The 15,771-nt window shown below is 37.5% G+C and overlaps 1 long non-coding RNA gene across 1 annotated transcript in view; it reads left to right on the plus strand.

Annotated features, from left to right (window-relative positions):
- LOC148133289 (uncharacterized) overlaps positions 1-15,771 on the plus strand; it is a 130,414-nt gene that overhangs the window by 63,858 nt on the left and 50,785 nt on the right. The gene's annotated exons all lie outside the window — the stretch shown is intronic.

Raw genomic sequence — 15,771 nt, forward strand, 5'->3', positions numbered from 1 at the left:
CAGGCTATGAAAAACCATGAAATCTCAACTCTGTTTTCTCATTCTTTCTCCTCCTTTTCCAGTAGATCAGGAGACAATGGGCAAGGATTGATACAAAAATTGCCCTCCCTCCACAAAAAAAAAATTAGAGAGGGGGACAATTGGGATATGAGGATATCAGCCAAACAACAACTCTTACAGTGATAATCAAGTATTGTTACAATTTAGCAAACCCTGGACGAATGTTACTAATGATACAACATAAAGGAAGGGCAGGTATACAAATATGTCCACAAGAGAGAGAAAACTGCAATGGTATGCATAGTACATCCAGAAATCAATTTGTGTCTCATCATGAAGCTGGAATAAGTGCATCATCCTTGGTCACTTTGAACTGGTGCTGTTGCTTGGCATTGTCCACTTCACGCCACACTGCACAGAGAAAAGTGCAGCAGTTGTAAGCAGGAATCATGAACCACATTCCTGGGGAGGCACTGAGGACAGGAGAGCAATCCAAGTGCCAGTCACAAAGCACTGTGCGCTGAACAACTGCCTGGCAAAGATCCTACAGCTCTGCAGACAGCAACACAATGCTAATAATAAGCTATAATAATAACCAGCTGACACAATAACACACAGTCTCACAATTTGGCTGCTCTGCTCTGCTTGCTGCTCCAATTACTGTCTATTTTCTTTCTTTTTTTTCCCCCTTGGGTGAAAATTAATCAGTGAGAAACTGAGGTAAAACTTCCCTCAGATTACAGGAATGCAATCTGGTTCAAGGCCTAGAAAGCAGATCCATGGAGGGTCCTTACCTCCTGGTAGAAAGGAACCATGAAATGTAACCGGTGTAAACAAACAAACAAACAAACACAGAGACACTAAATAAAGACAGGAAGCACTTAGTGAACATTACAGTTGTGTTTTATAAGGATAATTTGGGAAGAAATTACAATTGCCGCACGATGAGGTTTTTGTTCTCCCTTTTATATTGGGAGAGCGAGCTTCAACGTGTGTGGTGAATGATTGACAAAATCTCAGAGGACTTTGCTGAACAGAATTTCCAGGATTTATAGATTCAGGGCAGAAGTGTTGTTCTTCGGCCCTCCTTGTAACAGATAATTAATTTTGCAAAATAAAAATAAACAGAATGTATTCAGCTGTGCTTTTGTTTTGTTTCCTTTTAGAAACAAGGGCAAAGAATGTGGAACCGTTACTGTTGCTTCCCAGAGCTTACAGTAATGCAGCCACTTCATGCTGATCACTAAGATGAAGGCTTTTTTTCCCTCTTTTAGTCAAGTAGATAACTTCCACCTATCAGCCAACATAAATAATTGTACTAATGCTTCTAAGAAATCTTAGACACTGGATTTAGATATTATAATTAGAGCAGGCAAAAGAGTTACAGTGGGGAAACCTGCTTTATCTGTGCATGAGACAGCGTGCCAGCAGGAGGAAAGGAAGAAGTCTAGAGACTTGTCACATCTTAAATTGTTGTAGGAGAGTGTGGTATATTTCTACTTTTAAGAACAGTGAGTTTGAAATAGGAAAAAGTTCTGAAAGTTACTTTGTTTCATCACAAAATAAAACTTCTGGTTCTTGTGGCAGCAGTGACTTGCTCATCAAACAAACTGGCTTCTTGTTAGCAGCTAGAGGCCCAGGGCAGAGCAGAAGGTCCAACTTCATTGTCTGGCTTTCGGGACTCAGCCTGAATGTATACCACATGTACCTTGTTGACATCTTATCTCAAATACTTGCAGTATTTGGACTGCAAATATTTGGATGAGCACAAGAAGGCAGCATATTCCCCTCCTTCACAGAATTCTGCTCTTTACTGCCATTTACTGATCATCTAAACATTTGCAGTCAAGGTCTAGCAATTCATTTATACCCTGGCCTTTATTATTTTTATAAATAACTCAAGGCAGTGAATACATCCACTTCGCAGGGTTGTTGTCATGGCAAAAATAGGAGGAGAAGATAAAGGAATTTGTGTGTTTTCATCTTCTTGAGTTCATGTTTCAAATTTTATTTGAGCTGCCTAGAATTGTAGGAGGAGGGGACACTATATGGCATCTGAATGCCTAGTCAAGAAGTGCATTGACAGAAAACCTATAGATAGCAATCTACCATGATTATGAACCCTCCATGCCCTCTGAGTGAACACGAGAAGATCCTTTTTGCTGTGTTCCATAATTTCACCTAGACATCTTGTTCCAACATTTCCCACAGTGTATTTTTCACATGTAATATGAATGTTCAGAGTATATACTCTTCCCTCTATCACCAAGTAGATTTATTTCAGCAAGGAGTTAGATACAACATATTATTTCAAAAACCAGTAATGGAACCCACATTTTGTCAATCTTTTCTATATACTGCATCATCTTGACATTTTAAAATGGAATTTCCACCAGATGGTGCTGGGGACCATAGAGATAGTAACATCATTCATTAACACATGCATACATTCAGTACATACATCAAATCTGTGAGGCTCTCCAAGTTGTGAGCAATGTCCTTGAAGAATGGCCTTCAAGAACAGAAAGGAGATCTGGTAGCTAAGATAATAATCAGATAAATGAAACTTGAGCTCAGACTAAGAACGTAGTTTGCAAAAATGCCTCACACAGCTCTCCCCTTTCAATTCACATAAAGATGAAAGAAGGTGAAAAGATAGAGCATTTGGACTTGCAAAAGATTCTCTTACTACATCTGTTTTAGATCTGCAAGGTCTATCTAATCTACCTGGTCTACCGGATATGAATTCTGGCTTATGTTCAAGACATTACCATGAATGGTTTTTTTCCCCTTGGTTATGAAAAACTTTAAAACATCTCAATCAGAGGTAGTATTCAGCAGGTTCTGGAGAACCGGTAGAGGAAATTTTGAGTAGTTCGGAGAACCAGCAAATACCACCTCTGACTGGCCCCGCCCCATCTATTCTCTGACTCCCGAATCCCAGCTGATCGGCTGGGTCTTCTTTTGTTGCCCTACACAGGAGAACAAAGCTGGAAGTCAAGTTAGTGGGGTGGGGAGAGAATGGGATTTTGTAGTTACCTTTCTCTGTGAATGGGGTGGGAATGGAGATTTTACAATATCCTTCCCCTGGGGTGGGGTGGGAATGAAGATTTTACAGTATCCTTCCCCTACCATGCCCACCAAGTCACACCCACCAAGCCATGCCCACAGAACCGGTAGTAAAAAAAATTGAATCCCACCATTGATCTCAACTCAAATATTAAGAGCTGTCACATTACAAATCATGGAGGTGAATTACAGTGTTATGTTATGGGGAAGGTCTGTCAGTGATTTTTATACCACTAATTATAGTTGAAGCAAAATGAAAGGTTCAGCTCTGAGGTGTATTTCATAAAGAACAACAACATCCAGGATGAAAGGAATGAAACACACTGGCTTGCTGAATAGTCCCTTATTTTAAACATTCCCTTTTATTTACATGTAAAATAAATTTCTTTCACTTTTTTTCTTATAGGGAAAGAAATTTCAGCAAAATTCCTAAGAATGAGATGGTTGATGGGCATGGATGAGTTTTCTGCTATTTCTCCTGTCCAGAAAGAGGGATTTCTTTCTAGGTTCCCACACTAAATTAAAACTTCACAAGGAAACATTGTCCATAATATTTTCCAGATAAAGGAGCACGTTTGCCCAGTTAACCTATAGAGAGATGAAAAGGCGTGTGTTAGAAAAAGACCAATAATGGTAGAATCTTTTACCACACTGAAGTAATGAGGTAAACTTAAATGTACCACCAAAGACATTGTAAGCACCAAACGAGGTAATTGAACAGAATCATTTTTCCCCCACAGAAAACAAAGACATTTAGGAAATTGGAAGATACATTTCAGAACAGCATTAGTTAAAATATTCCTGTGGACAAAGAATGCAAGCCTTAAGGCTGTTTTTCAAAGTAGAATTCAAATCCCAACAGCTTTGAAAATCCTGTACTACATTTCAGTATAGTCCTAAAAAAAAGTGATGAGATTTTTCAAAGCAACAATGGGTCGATGAAAATTGAATAGGTATAAAGAGAAAATGTGAGAGATATGCAAGAAATCAAATGGAGAAATAGAGAAATAGCATGAACTGGCAGTTAAGATGATGGGTTAGGAATGGCAAAAAAATGAGAGAAGTGGACACTAAGTACATTGCCTGTAGTTTCTTTACAAAAAAAGATGGCATATCTATCTATCTATCTATCTATCTATCTATCTATCTATCTATCTATCTATCTGCCCACCTATCTATCTATCATTTATCTATTATCTATCTATATCATCTATTTATCTATCTATATCATCTATCTATTATCTATCTATCTCTATCTATCATCTATCTCTATCATCTATCTATCTATCTATCTATCTATCTATCTATCTATCTATCTATCATCTATCTATCTATCTATCTATCTATCTATCTATCTATCTATCTATCTATCATCTATCTGTCTGTCTGTCTCTCTATCTAACCATGCCTTTAAAAGATTAATAGGATTTATACTGATGAATCTCTGCATTTTGAAAATTGCATAGTAGAACTGCATGAGAAAGAAATCTCTGAGTGGTATATGTAGTAATATACACAGTAATTATGGGACATCAGCAAAGTATCTTTCTTGTTTAAGTTAGGTAAGGCTAGACAAGGCATGAAGAAAGAAATAAAAGGAAGAACTGTTTATTTTATTTTTTAAAACAGCAATAAATTTTTTACAGCACTCTTATTAATTCCAAAACACAGATATCCTTTTGTCAGCAACTTGAAGAATGAAAAGATCATAAAGGAGTAGAGAAATTCTTGTTTACTACCGATTTCATGAAGGTAGTCAAGGCTCATTATTTCCCTTACTCTTACTCTGATTAGTAGACTATTCTGAGTGTCAGTAACTACTGACTCACCTGACCTAGCAACTCATTAATTTCATAAAAAAGATCTGTGAATCAATCCCTATAAATTCCTCTATAACAGTGGCCCCCAAACTTTCTGGCAGAGAAGGGGATGTTTCTATGTGCAGCCTAGATCCCACACTTGCACAGAAGCTTTTCTCACTCGCCCATCACTTGAGCGTACCAGTCCACAGCCAGGGGATAGAGGGGACCTCTGCTCTATAATATCTAAAAATAACTTTGGTATTTTTAGGCAGTGGCATGTTCTTTGTAAACACAATCTCCTTAAAATGTTGCCTAAAATTTGTCCCAGGAATTCCCACTGCATGAACTACCGTCACTGCTACCTTCATTATAACATTCTTCTAAAACAAAATTATGTCCCTTTAAAAAAAACTGTTTATTCAACAATGTTGCTTAGAAACCATTGCATGATTTTTTTAAAAATGGCCTGCTTCACCTCCCAATAATTTTCTAGGTTCCTATAAATATAATGTGATTCTACACTTTTACCACAGGGAGAATGAGGCTTCTTGTATCTGGTTCTGAGCTGAGGCATTGAGCGGGGCATTAAGAGTGAAATATCAACAAAGTGATACATACTAAACTGGTCTGTTTCAGAGTGCTAGCTCATGCCTCCAAAACAGATCACGTGTTATGTTATGTTATGTTATGTTATGTTATGTTATGTTATGTTATGTTATGTTATGTTATGTTATGTTATGTTATGTTATGTTATGCTATGCTCTGCTATGTTGTGCTATGCTATGTTATATGTTATGTTGTGTTGTGATGTTGTGTTAGTCTAATATTACTGGTATAGAAATATGCTGTACAAATGTTACACATTTTTTCAATTAAAATTTTCTGCCTTTGGGAAATTCTTTCCTCATTGACTTATATGCCATGAAATCCGACTTGCCTTTGCTGTGGCATTGGGATAAGTGACAAATGCTGAAGTTGCAGAAGACTGAACTCCATGATTGCTAAGCAGTTGGTGTTAATTTGTTTTTTTTAATATAGTACTATTTTTCCAGAATCTAATAATCTAGTCATCTTATTTTCAATACAGTACATTTTGAAGTATATCTGCATATTCACGCTGGCACATACTATTACTAGGTGAACTATTCAACATACTACTACAAAGAGACCCAGGTTAGGCCAACCATTATCTCTTAGTCTTATCTACTCATAAGGCTATTGTGATTATAAATGTGGAGGATGTATGCTATTAAGATGAGGATGAAAAATGGGGTATAAATGCAACAAATATATAATAAATAAAATCTGAGGAGTTGCCTACATTCCTTTCAAGGTTATCCTCGCTTCTTCTCTCTCAGCTGTCTTCCCTTTTCAACTGCCCATTGCTCAATACCTTTCATTCTTGCTGGGATGTTACATACCTTAAAGATTCCTCATCACCCTGGCCATTCCCCGGCTTACACTCTAGTTCATTTAATCACAGAGCCTCTAGTGTTACGAAGAGAACCTTACAACAGGAGGCATTTTTAAGTTGGATCCTTCTATCCAAAATCCATGGTGAAGTCCTTACTTTCTGTAAGATTATAAATATATGATAGAATACACGCCACCTGACACAGAAAAGAGGTGATTATGATTTGAAGATGTACAGGAATAAAGTCTTTTAATGTTTTAATAAACATACATTTGGTCCAGTACTATTAAGTAAAAGCATTGGTAAGATGTATATTTGTCAGAAAATAGAAAATGAATAGCACAGGACCCTACAGACAAACAGAAAGTTAAAACTGTCTTGTTATGTAAGTATTGACCTTAACAGTACTATAAACTATAACAGTATTTTACTAAATGGGGAGGGACTACCAATAAAGACGAATATTTGTAGCTCAGGGTTGAAATGTGGGGTTCTTGAGGTTCTCTGAGCTTGGTTATTAAAGATGATTCATTACCCAAGCTGGGTAACATCGTCAGTGCTAGATTTTTTTAGGAGTTTTTTTTATAGCCTATGGTAATTTCATTATCATGGATGCCACATAACATTGGGATGGAAAAATAACAAATACAAAAACTTCATGCTTTCTGAGTAATAACCATGACAAGGGAACTAATGCCTAGGTGATCATTTTATATTATTCATTAAATTGTTTTCTTTTTCAGTAACCATTAAATGATGCAAACATATGTAAAATATGGTAGGGAAGGATCTATTCATTACATCACAAGGGAATATTTTAAGCAAGGGTCTTCAAACTTGGCAAGTTTAAGACTTGTGGACTTCACCTCCCAGAATTCCCGAGCTAACATGACTGGAGGAGGAATTCTGGGAGTTGAAATCCACAAGCCTTAAAGCTGTTTTATAGAATAGCAGCCATGAATAGAACTTGTGTATGTTTTTTTAATGGTTGCACTAGTGTATATGATTGGTCACAAAGTACCAGGTTACCAGAAAGCCAAATGATGAGCTTCCTCCCTGCCTGAACCTTGAAGTCTTCATGAATCCTTGACCCTACCTGTTTATCTTTGGCCTTTTCCAAGAACCCCTGAACTGAGATTGGCACCACACTTACATATTCCCTCAAAACCAATATGCTCCAGTGGTTAAGGCATTGGCTAGAAACCAGAAGACTGTAAGTTCTAGTCTCACCTTAAACACGAAAGCCAATGGATTGACTTTGGGCCAATCATTCTCTTTCAACTCATATCACAAGCTTGTTGTCATTAGGAAACTAGGAGGGGGAAAGAGTATTGGATGTACCTGCTGTCTTGAATTATTTATACAAATAATAAAAGTGGGATTTAAAAAAAACGTTAAAAAGTCACACATCTTCTGGCAGACTTCACCTGCTAAGCTGATTGACCAATTCACTTGCACATTCTGCTGCTCAGTTCTTGAGGTGTCCCCTCCTTCATGAAGTGAAAGCACCATGGTGCCTTCCCTCATTCCTTCCTATTCTGGCTGTTCTGAAGGAGCATTCTGTGGTGCACCCCATCTAGCCCAGTTTGTTTATTTGACTTTGCTTTGATGGCTTGTGGAGGGGAAGAAACATTGGGAACTGGATAGGCATCTCTTTTTCTGGCTTGGACACTTCCAGCAAAGTAGTTAGAAAACTTTAAAAAGGGATTATAGAAGAATAGGCAACAACTTTTAGGGGACTGGAGACTAAAACATACGAAGAACGGTTACAGGAACTGGGCATGGCTAGTCTAGTAAAGAGAAGGACCAGGGGAGACAGGATAGCAGTCTTCCAATATTTGAAGGGCTGCCATAGAGAAGAAGGAGTCAAGCTATTTTCTAAAGCACCCAAAGGCCAGACAATGAATAATGGATGGAAACTGAACAAGGAGAGATTTAACCTGGAAACAAGGAGAAACTTTCTGACAGTGAGAACAATCAACCAATGGAACAGCTCGCCCTCGGAAGTTGTGGGAGTGCCATCACTTGAGACTTTCAAGAAGAGATTGGACTGCCACTTGTCAGAAAAGGTGTAGGGTCTCCCACTTGGGTGGGGGGTTGGACTAGATGACCTACAAGGTCCCTTCCAACTCTGATTATCTGTTAAATGTTAAAAAGGTAGCCTTTGTATTATTTTCAATACAGTATCAGAGGTAACCAATATATCCATGCCATTAATTGCTGAGAAACATAGCTGGGAGGGTGATGCTGTTTTGAAACCAGTTTGTGGGTCTCCTGCAGGTATTTGATTGGATGCTGTATAAAAGAACAAGGTCTTTGATCTACTCCATCATAGTCTTATACTTTTGGTTTCCTTCATTTCATATTTAGATGTACCATTTTTTCTTTGCCTGATTCCTCAGTGTAAAATACTACCTGCTACTGATAGTAAATGTTCCTCTGCTGCCAATTTGTGTGTATGCCTGTGGGGTGTGGGGAGGCAGAATGCCCCCCCTCTCTCTCTCCCTCTCTCTCTCCCTCCCTCCCTCATTTGTTTTTCCAACAAATATCAATTGGATAAACCAGGCATGAAAAAATAAAGATTGATGGGCTCTGCTATGATACTTATCTGCTCCACATTACTATAATATCTGGATGCATCTCAAAATATTTGAAGCATTTGTACTATTTTCCATTTTTACAGATGGAATACTCATGGACTACATGTTGATTTGCTAAAATTTTCCCCAAGGCAAAATGTTCAAGTCAAATCTTGCTGTCTGAAGTGTTGGAGTTATTTTTGTGCTCTGGGCCCATAAATGTTCCCCTCCACCCCCATTTCACATTTGTGAAGAGACTGACTCCTGAACAGCAGATATAAGAATCGCTTTTAAGGCATTGTATGTGCTTCCATGGCAAAGAAGTACACAACCTATAAACCAAAGCAGATTAACAGATTAACAGAGTTGAAAGGGACCTTGTAGGTCATCTAGTCCAAACCCCCCACCCACCACCCAAGCAGGAGACCCTACACCATTTCTGACAAATGGCAGTCCAACCTCTTCTTGAAAGTCTCAAGTGATGAAGCTCCCACAACTTCTGAAGGCAAGCTGTTCCTTGGTTGATTGTTCTCACTGTCAGAAAGTTTCTCCTTATTTCCAGGTGAAATCTCCCGTTGTTCAGTTTCCATCCATTATTCCTTGTCTGGCCTACAGGCGCTTTAGAAAATAGCTTCCTCTCTGTGGCAGCTCTTCAAATATTAGAACACTGCTATCATGTTTCCCCTGGTCCTTCTCTTCACTAGACTAGCCATGCCCAGTTCCTGTAACCGTTCTTCATATGTTTCAGTCTCAAGTCCCCTAATCAACCTGATTGCTCTTCTCTGCACTTTTTCTAGAGCAAGGGTCTTCAAACTTGGCAAGTTTAAAACTTGTGGACTTCAACTCCCAGAATTCCTGAGCTGACATGACTGGAGGAGGAATTCTGGGAGTTGAAGTCCACAAGTCTTACAGTTATCAAGTTTGAAGACCCCTGTTCTAGAGTCTCAACATCTTTTTTTAGTGTTGCAGGATATTAGGTAGTTGCAGGATAGCCCTTGCCCCTGATTCCACCCATAAAGATTGCTTCTCCTCACCCTTGCCATGCTCTCAAACTGTTGGATATGATGCTTGCTTAGTTCAGTGGAAGTTATCAAATTCTTGTAGTAGGTTACTAATAATGTTGTCTTAAAATACCAGTTGCTTCTCTTTTACAAAATGATAGGGGTTAGGGCAATTTACAGAAGATTGATCTCAGGCAGACAGAACTCTGCATCTTAGGCAAGATCCTCAATTACTTCTACAAACATGATCTGGGATTGTCTTTTTTTTTTTTTACCATGTTCCCCCACAAGTTTCCTTTTTCTTGTCCCCAGTTTATGAGTAAGGCAAACCTAAGCCATCCTTACAACATTAAAATAGCACTATTCCAAGTTCATTCAGAGACAGCCTCAGGGTGTGCAAAATTTTGGTGATTGTGTAACCTGTGCCTCAAAGGAAAATCAGCTGCCTGACACTGGGAACAGCATCAATAGTGGCAGAACAGCAAGTATCTATAGGGCTTGTTGTAGTGTCCACAGTTCATGCGAATATTATTTTCAGCCAGTTGCAATCCATATGGTCACATAAGCAATCTCTTTTGGTTTGTAGAACTTCAACCACCACATAAGGCTTGTTATCTTGTAGTCCAGAAACTTGAAAATAATTAATACAGTGGCAGGTAAGGCAACAATGATTTGTTTTCAACCACCCTAAGTTGTTTTCTGTCCTGCCATCCTAATGTATGTTACAGTGAGTAGAGCTTATTTATCTCTTTCTGAATAGGGAAAGAAGATTGCTGACAAGATGACTGTATAAGAGAAGACATGTCTTTCTTTTTCCCCCTTGCTATATACCAGAATTTAAAGAAAGTGTGCAGCTGAGTTGCAGCTTTTCAGCCCTAACCATCAGTGTTATGCAAGCAAGTCCTGTATTTGTTTCAGAGTAAATATGCTCAGAGCAAATTAAAATGGACTTGGGGATTGGATCATATCCACATTATGAGGCAGAACCTGGGATTTAGAAAAACTAATTTCTCAAGCCACATGCTATTTCTGTAACCACTATGTCATCCTCCTTGGCTCATGTGTGGTCCCCCACTCTAAAAGTTCAATCTCATTTCCTTTCAAGTTAATATCAAACAGAATGCCTCTATGTAATCAATGTTTTGGCATGTGTAGGCAATTATGATTTTTCTGGAAAGCACACTGTAGTGCTTTGTCCTTATTGTCCATTTCCTACAAATACAATTACTGAAAAACAAATTAGATTGTAACATCATTTTGAGCATGCTGGTCTTGTTTTGCTCCATTTCCACTTTTCTTAGAATTCAATGTTTACAGAGATTAAGATACAACCATGAAAAAGTTCAACTAGAAGACATGAATAACATTTAAGATACATTTTTAAAAGACCAAAGAAAACAATAAAAGGTGGATAGACTCAAGCCATTTAAGCTGGATCATGAAGTAATTAAATAATTTTAAGCTCTGGAGTTAATGACATTATGAATGGGGAGTCATCCTCTTCAGGCCATCTTTCTTCTTTATGCTGGACAAGGATTATGGGAGCAGAAGTCCACAAATCTGGATGACAGCAGCTTTGGGAAAGATTGTTTTGGATGGTAATGTGCCCCAAATATAAACCCCTTCTTGCTATCCTGGAAGCATTCCCACTCATCCTATTAACAGTGCAAATGTCTTTACTCTGAAGTCCTTCCCTGAGATCTTCTTGCCTGGGGAGCAGTTCCAGGATAATTTCTTCCTATTCAATTGTGATTTTCTTTTATGTACACTGAGAGCATTTGCACCAAGACAAATTCCTTGTGTATCCAATCATACTTGGCCAATAAAGAATTCTATTCTATTCTAATTCTATTCTATTCTATTCTATTCTATTCTATTCTATTCTATTCTATAGAACAAATTAGGCATTCTTTCCCTTTCTGAAGCAAAGGCTTCAGTTGTGGCCTATGATAAAAATCAATTTTTAGCCACTTCACCTTATTGTGAAACTGGCTGTTTTGATTTAGAGGTGATAGACAATCCTCCCATCTCATTCATTAGGATATAGGATGAAACATTATTCAACTTTGCCACTCTTTCGGATCTTGGCTCTTCAGTGACAATAATCAGAGTTTTATATATGAATAAGTGAGAGAAAGGATAAAAAAAGAAATGTTAAGTTGTCTTAATTTTATTTTCCCAGATCAGATATGATCATGTATTGGTTGTCAACACTTTTTTGAAGCTATCTACATAAGTGGTTAAATGTGTTATCTTTTATTGACGGTCATTTTGAATGTTCTTTTTTTCAAAAAAATATTATGTTATTGTCATTAATGAGGATAGTGGGAAGGGTGGCATATACATTTAATAAAGTAAGTTAGATAAATAAAATAGTAGCAGCAGCAGCAGGAGATGAAGTTGAAGATGTTACATGTTGCATAAGTATTGCTTGTCTATAATCCCCAAGATCAGAGGCAGTATGGTTAAAAATAAAAAGATGGACGATAAGTATTAAAGGGATGAGAATAGTCCAGGATCTGAAGTGGGGAGCCTAAAAGTGCTGAGGAGGGGGAAGCAGGACAGTGATAAAGGAGCAAAGAAGTAGAACTATGTTTGTTTGCTATTGGTACTACTCCTAATGCCCACAGTAGTCCAAAAACACAGAAAGTGCAAAGTGTTTGCACTTTGGAACTGTGTGCACAACATTGTATAAATGCTTAGAGCTGCTCATCTTGTTACTTCACCCAATGAGAAGCTGAACTGGCAATTTTAGGCATGCAAAACTGCCTGGTCAATTTTGAACTGTAGCATTGTTCTCTCCTCCCGAATAATTTGTACTATTCACTTCAAGACATTTTCCAATTCTGTTCCCCTCATTTTCCATCAACAGAAACAGTAAAAGAAAGTTCAAAACAAAGGGTACATATTTATAAAAGATCAAGATCATGTGAGGTTCTAATACCACTTTATAAAGTCTTAGTAAGACCACACTTACAATACTGCATCCAGTTTGGTCACCATGTTATAAAAAAGATGTTGAGACTCTGGAAGGAGTGCAGAAAAGAACAACAAAGATGATTAGAGGGCTGGAGGCTAAAATATATAAAGAACAGTTGCAGGGATTGGGTATGTCTAGTCTAGAGAAAAGAAGGACTAGTGATGACATGATAGTAGTGTTCCAATATTTGAGGGGCTGCCACAAAGAAGAGTGGGGTCAACATATTTTCCAAAGTACCAAAAGGCAAGACAAGAAACAATGGATGGAAACTAATGAAGAAGGGAAGCAACCTAGAATTAAGGATAAACACTTGAAGTGAGGTGACCTGTGATGATTGGATAGTTCCATATATGACATTTCAATAACAGTAACTCAATTACTGTAAAGTGACATTCTATGTTTGAGCCTAAATTTGAGAGGGATCTCCCCCCCAACAAAATATATATATATTCAGGATTGTGGTCTTCTGATTTAGGCAATGTTGGCTGGATTGAGATTTTCTTTAGTGTTTAATTGAAAGCTCAAGAATGAAAACTGTTTTGTTTAAAGAAAAGCAACCATTGTTTATTTTCATAACAAGGAAGATGATCTGTCAAACACATTTTCATGCTGCACATGGAGTCATAAAGTGTAGGAACGTGTATGTTCTGCAACTGTTTGTGAACAGAGTATAGCAAGAACTGTTTTCTGGGTGATAGGATTTCCTTGTTGATAGGATGACTTTTTGAGAAAAAGGAAATATAAAAATTTCTTCCTGGGGGTTTGATATAAAGAACAAAATGCTATGATGATAATGACAATAATTGCTGCTTGCTTAAGAAATTGTTTTAATACAGTTGACATTTCTGCTTATTTTTATTTTGCTTATTTATTTAATTTATAGGCTATCTTACTTGAAATAATTCTAAATGACTCTCTAAACAGCTACAAAATATAAAGCAGCTTATACTTAAAAGCAAGAACAATAAAATTAGAGAACAGATCACAGATATCCTGAAGAGAACAGATCCAAATGAAACCACAATCATCAGGATCTCAGCAGCCACCCTGTCCCAAAACATTGAAGAATATGCAAGTTTTAAAAATACTTTTTAAATATCACCAGGGTAAGACCTGTATGGATCTTTGAGGCAAAACTATTCCAGGGCAGTCACCACAACAGAAAAATCATATTGTCTGAATTCTGATAAAAACCATTGCTTAATTGAGAAAACCTTCAGTGCATTCACTCTTTCTGATATTACTGGACAGGCAGAAATGATGGAAAATAAGCAGTTCCCCCAAATAACCAGGTTTTATGCCATCAAAGGCTTTATAGGTAATAACTAGCACCTGGATGCCCACCAGCAATCACTGTGGTTTGTAGAGTGGCAGTGTTACACAGCCATGTGTGGCATACCCATTACCACAGTGTCACATTCTGGACAAGTTCTCGTTTCTGGGTGATTTTCAAAGGCAACCACATGAGGTGACTAGGCATGAGTGATTATCTGAAGAACCTTCTATTCTAGGAACATTTGATGGAACCTTTCTGGCTTGTAAACTGTTCTTCTGATCATGAAACTAGAGTTTTGGTAAATTTGGGATTAAATCTCCTGGCAATCCCCCCAAAAAAAAACAACCAACCTATGTATTAAAAATAATAAAAATAATAACTACTCAAAGTTTTCAGGTTAATATAAAACAAAACCTATTGTTTCTTAATTTTATCTGTCACAATTGTCCAGTGAGTAACTAGGTAACACAGTCTTTTTGCAGAATTTTCCTTCCTTCCTTCCTTCCTTCCTTCCTTCCTTCCCCTCCCTCCCTCCCTCCCTCCCTTCCACCCTTCTTTGTTTACTGGATTTAAATCTTTCCACTATTCTCATTCTAGAGCTTTCCTATGAAACAACACTTGGTAAAATTCTTTCAAGCTATCACCATTACAAAATCTAAACTTTATTTCTTCATTAATGCATTACAGCGCAAAAAAACAATGAGAGCATTTCTCTGGAATGTGTGTTTACCGGACACAAAATGATATGTTTACTGAAATAGCAGTTGCTGCCGGGTTACCCAGTAGGAGAAAGCTTTCTCTTTCCACATCATTCAGATCTCCTGGAGTCACCCAGATTTAGAGCATTTCCCTCCAGTGAAAGTATGCTAATTTCTTTCCTCACTTTCTGCCTCTTAATATATTCAGTTATATCTGTTTTAGTTATGATGACCAATCTTCTGAAGTCAAGTAGTTCCACTGCTTAATTGTTCTCATTCAAAAAATTAACCTTAATTCAAAGTGTTTGTTCCAAATGCAGGAAAGAGTAATCTTTTATTGTGCAAAAGCAACATATAGAAAGGAAATGACCAAGTCAGGATACACACAAAATGATATTTGTCCTTGTCATAGCAAGGATCTGGTGTTGTCTCTCCTTCATGGACTGGCTTTCACAATCGAATGATATTGGAAACGTCATTGTTTGGGTCAGGGATATGCTGTATCAAAAAAAGTGGTGTTTGCTCATTCTTATTCAGTGGAAGATAAATCTAATTATTCTTAATCAAAGTAGCACTGCAGTTAATCTTCTTTGTCAACAAATGAAATTATTAATAACAAAGAATTTGGTTAAGCCACTGCCATTGTTGTTTAAAATAATAAGATTATGGCTTGTTTTATATCATTCTTTGTGGCCCAAATTCTTCTTTGAGGTGTGCCATTGATGAAGATACAAGATGTTTGTTAGTTGTCTCAGATGGACAAGATGTTATTCCCATGAAGAGAAAAACTGGCCTTAGAAACTTTTTTCAATTTTTTTCTTCAAAACATTGCAGCAGGCTAGTTTATAGGCCAGAAAGATGGTCCTCCAATACTATACTAGAGCATCATTCCCAACTGTCTAACATCCATTGTCAGAGGCTATAGAAACACTTTATATCTCCAGCTATCAAG

The sequence above is a fragment of the Notechis scutatus genome, chromosome 1, assembly GCF_049901735.1.
Source record: "Notechis scutatus isolate UNSWTSFEM ecotype Mainland chromosome 1, rNotScu1.2, whole genome shotgun sequence".
Taxonomy (NCBI): domain Eukaryota; kingdom Metazoa; phylum Chordata; class Lepidosauria; order Squamata; family Elapidae; genus Notechis; species Notechis scutatus.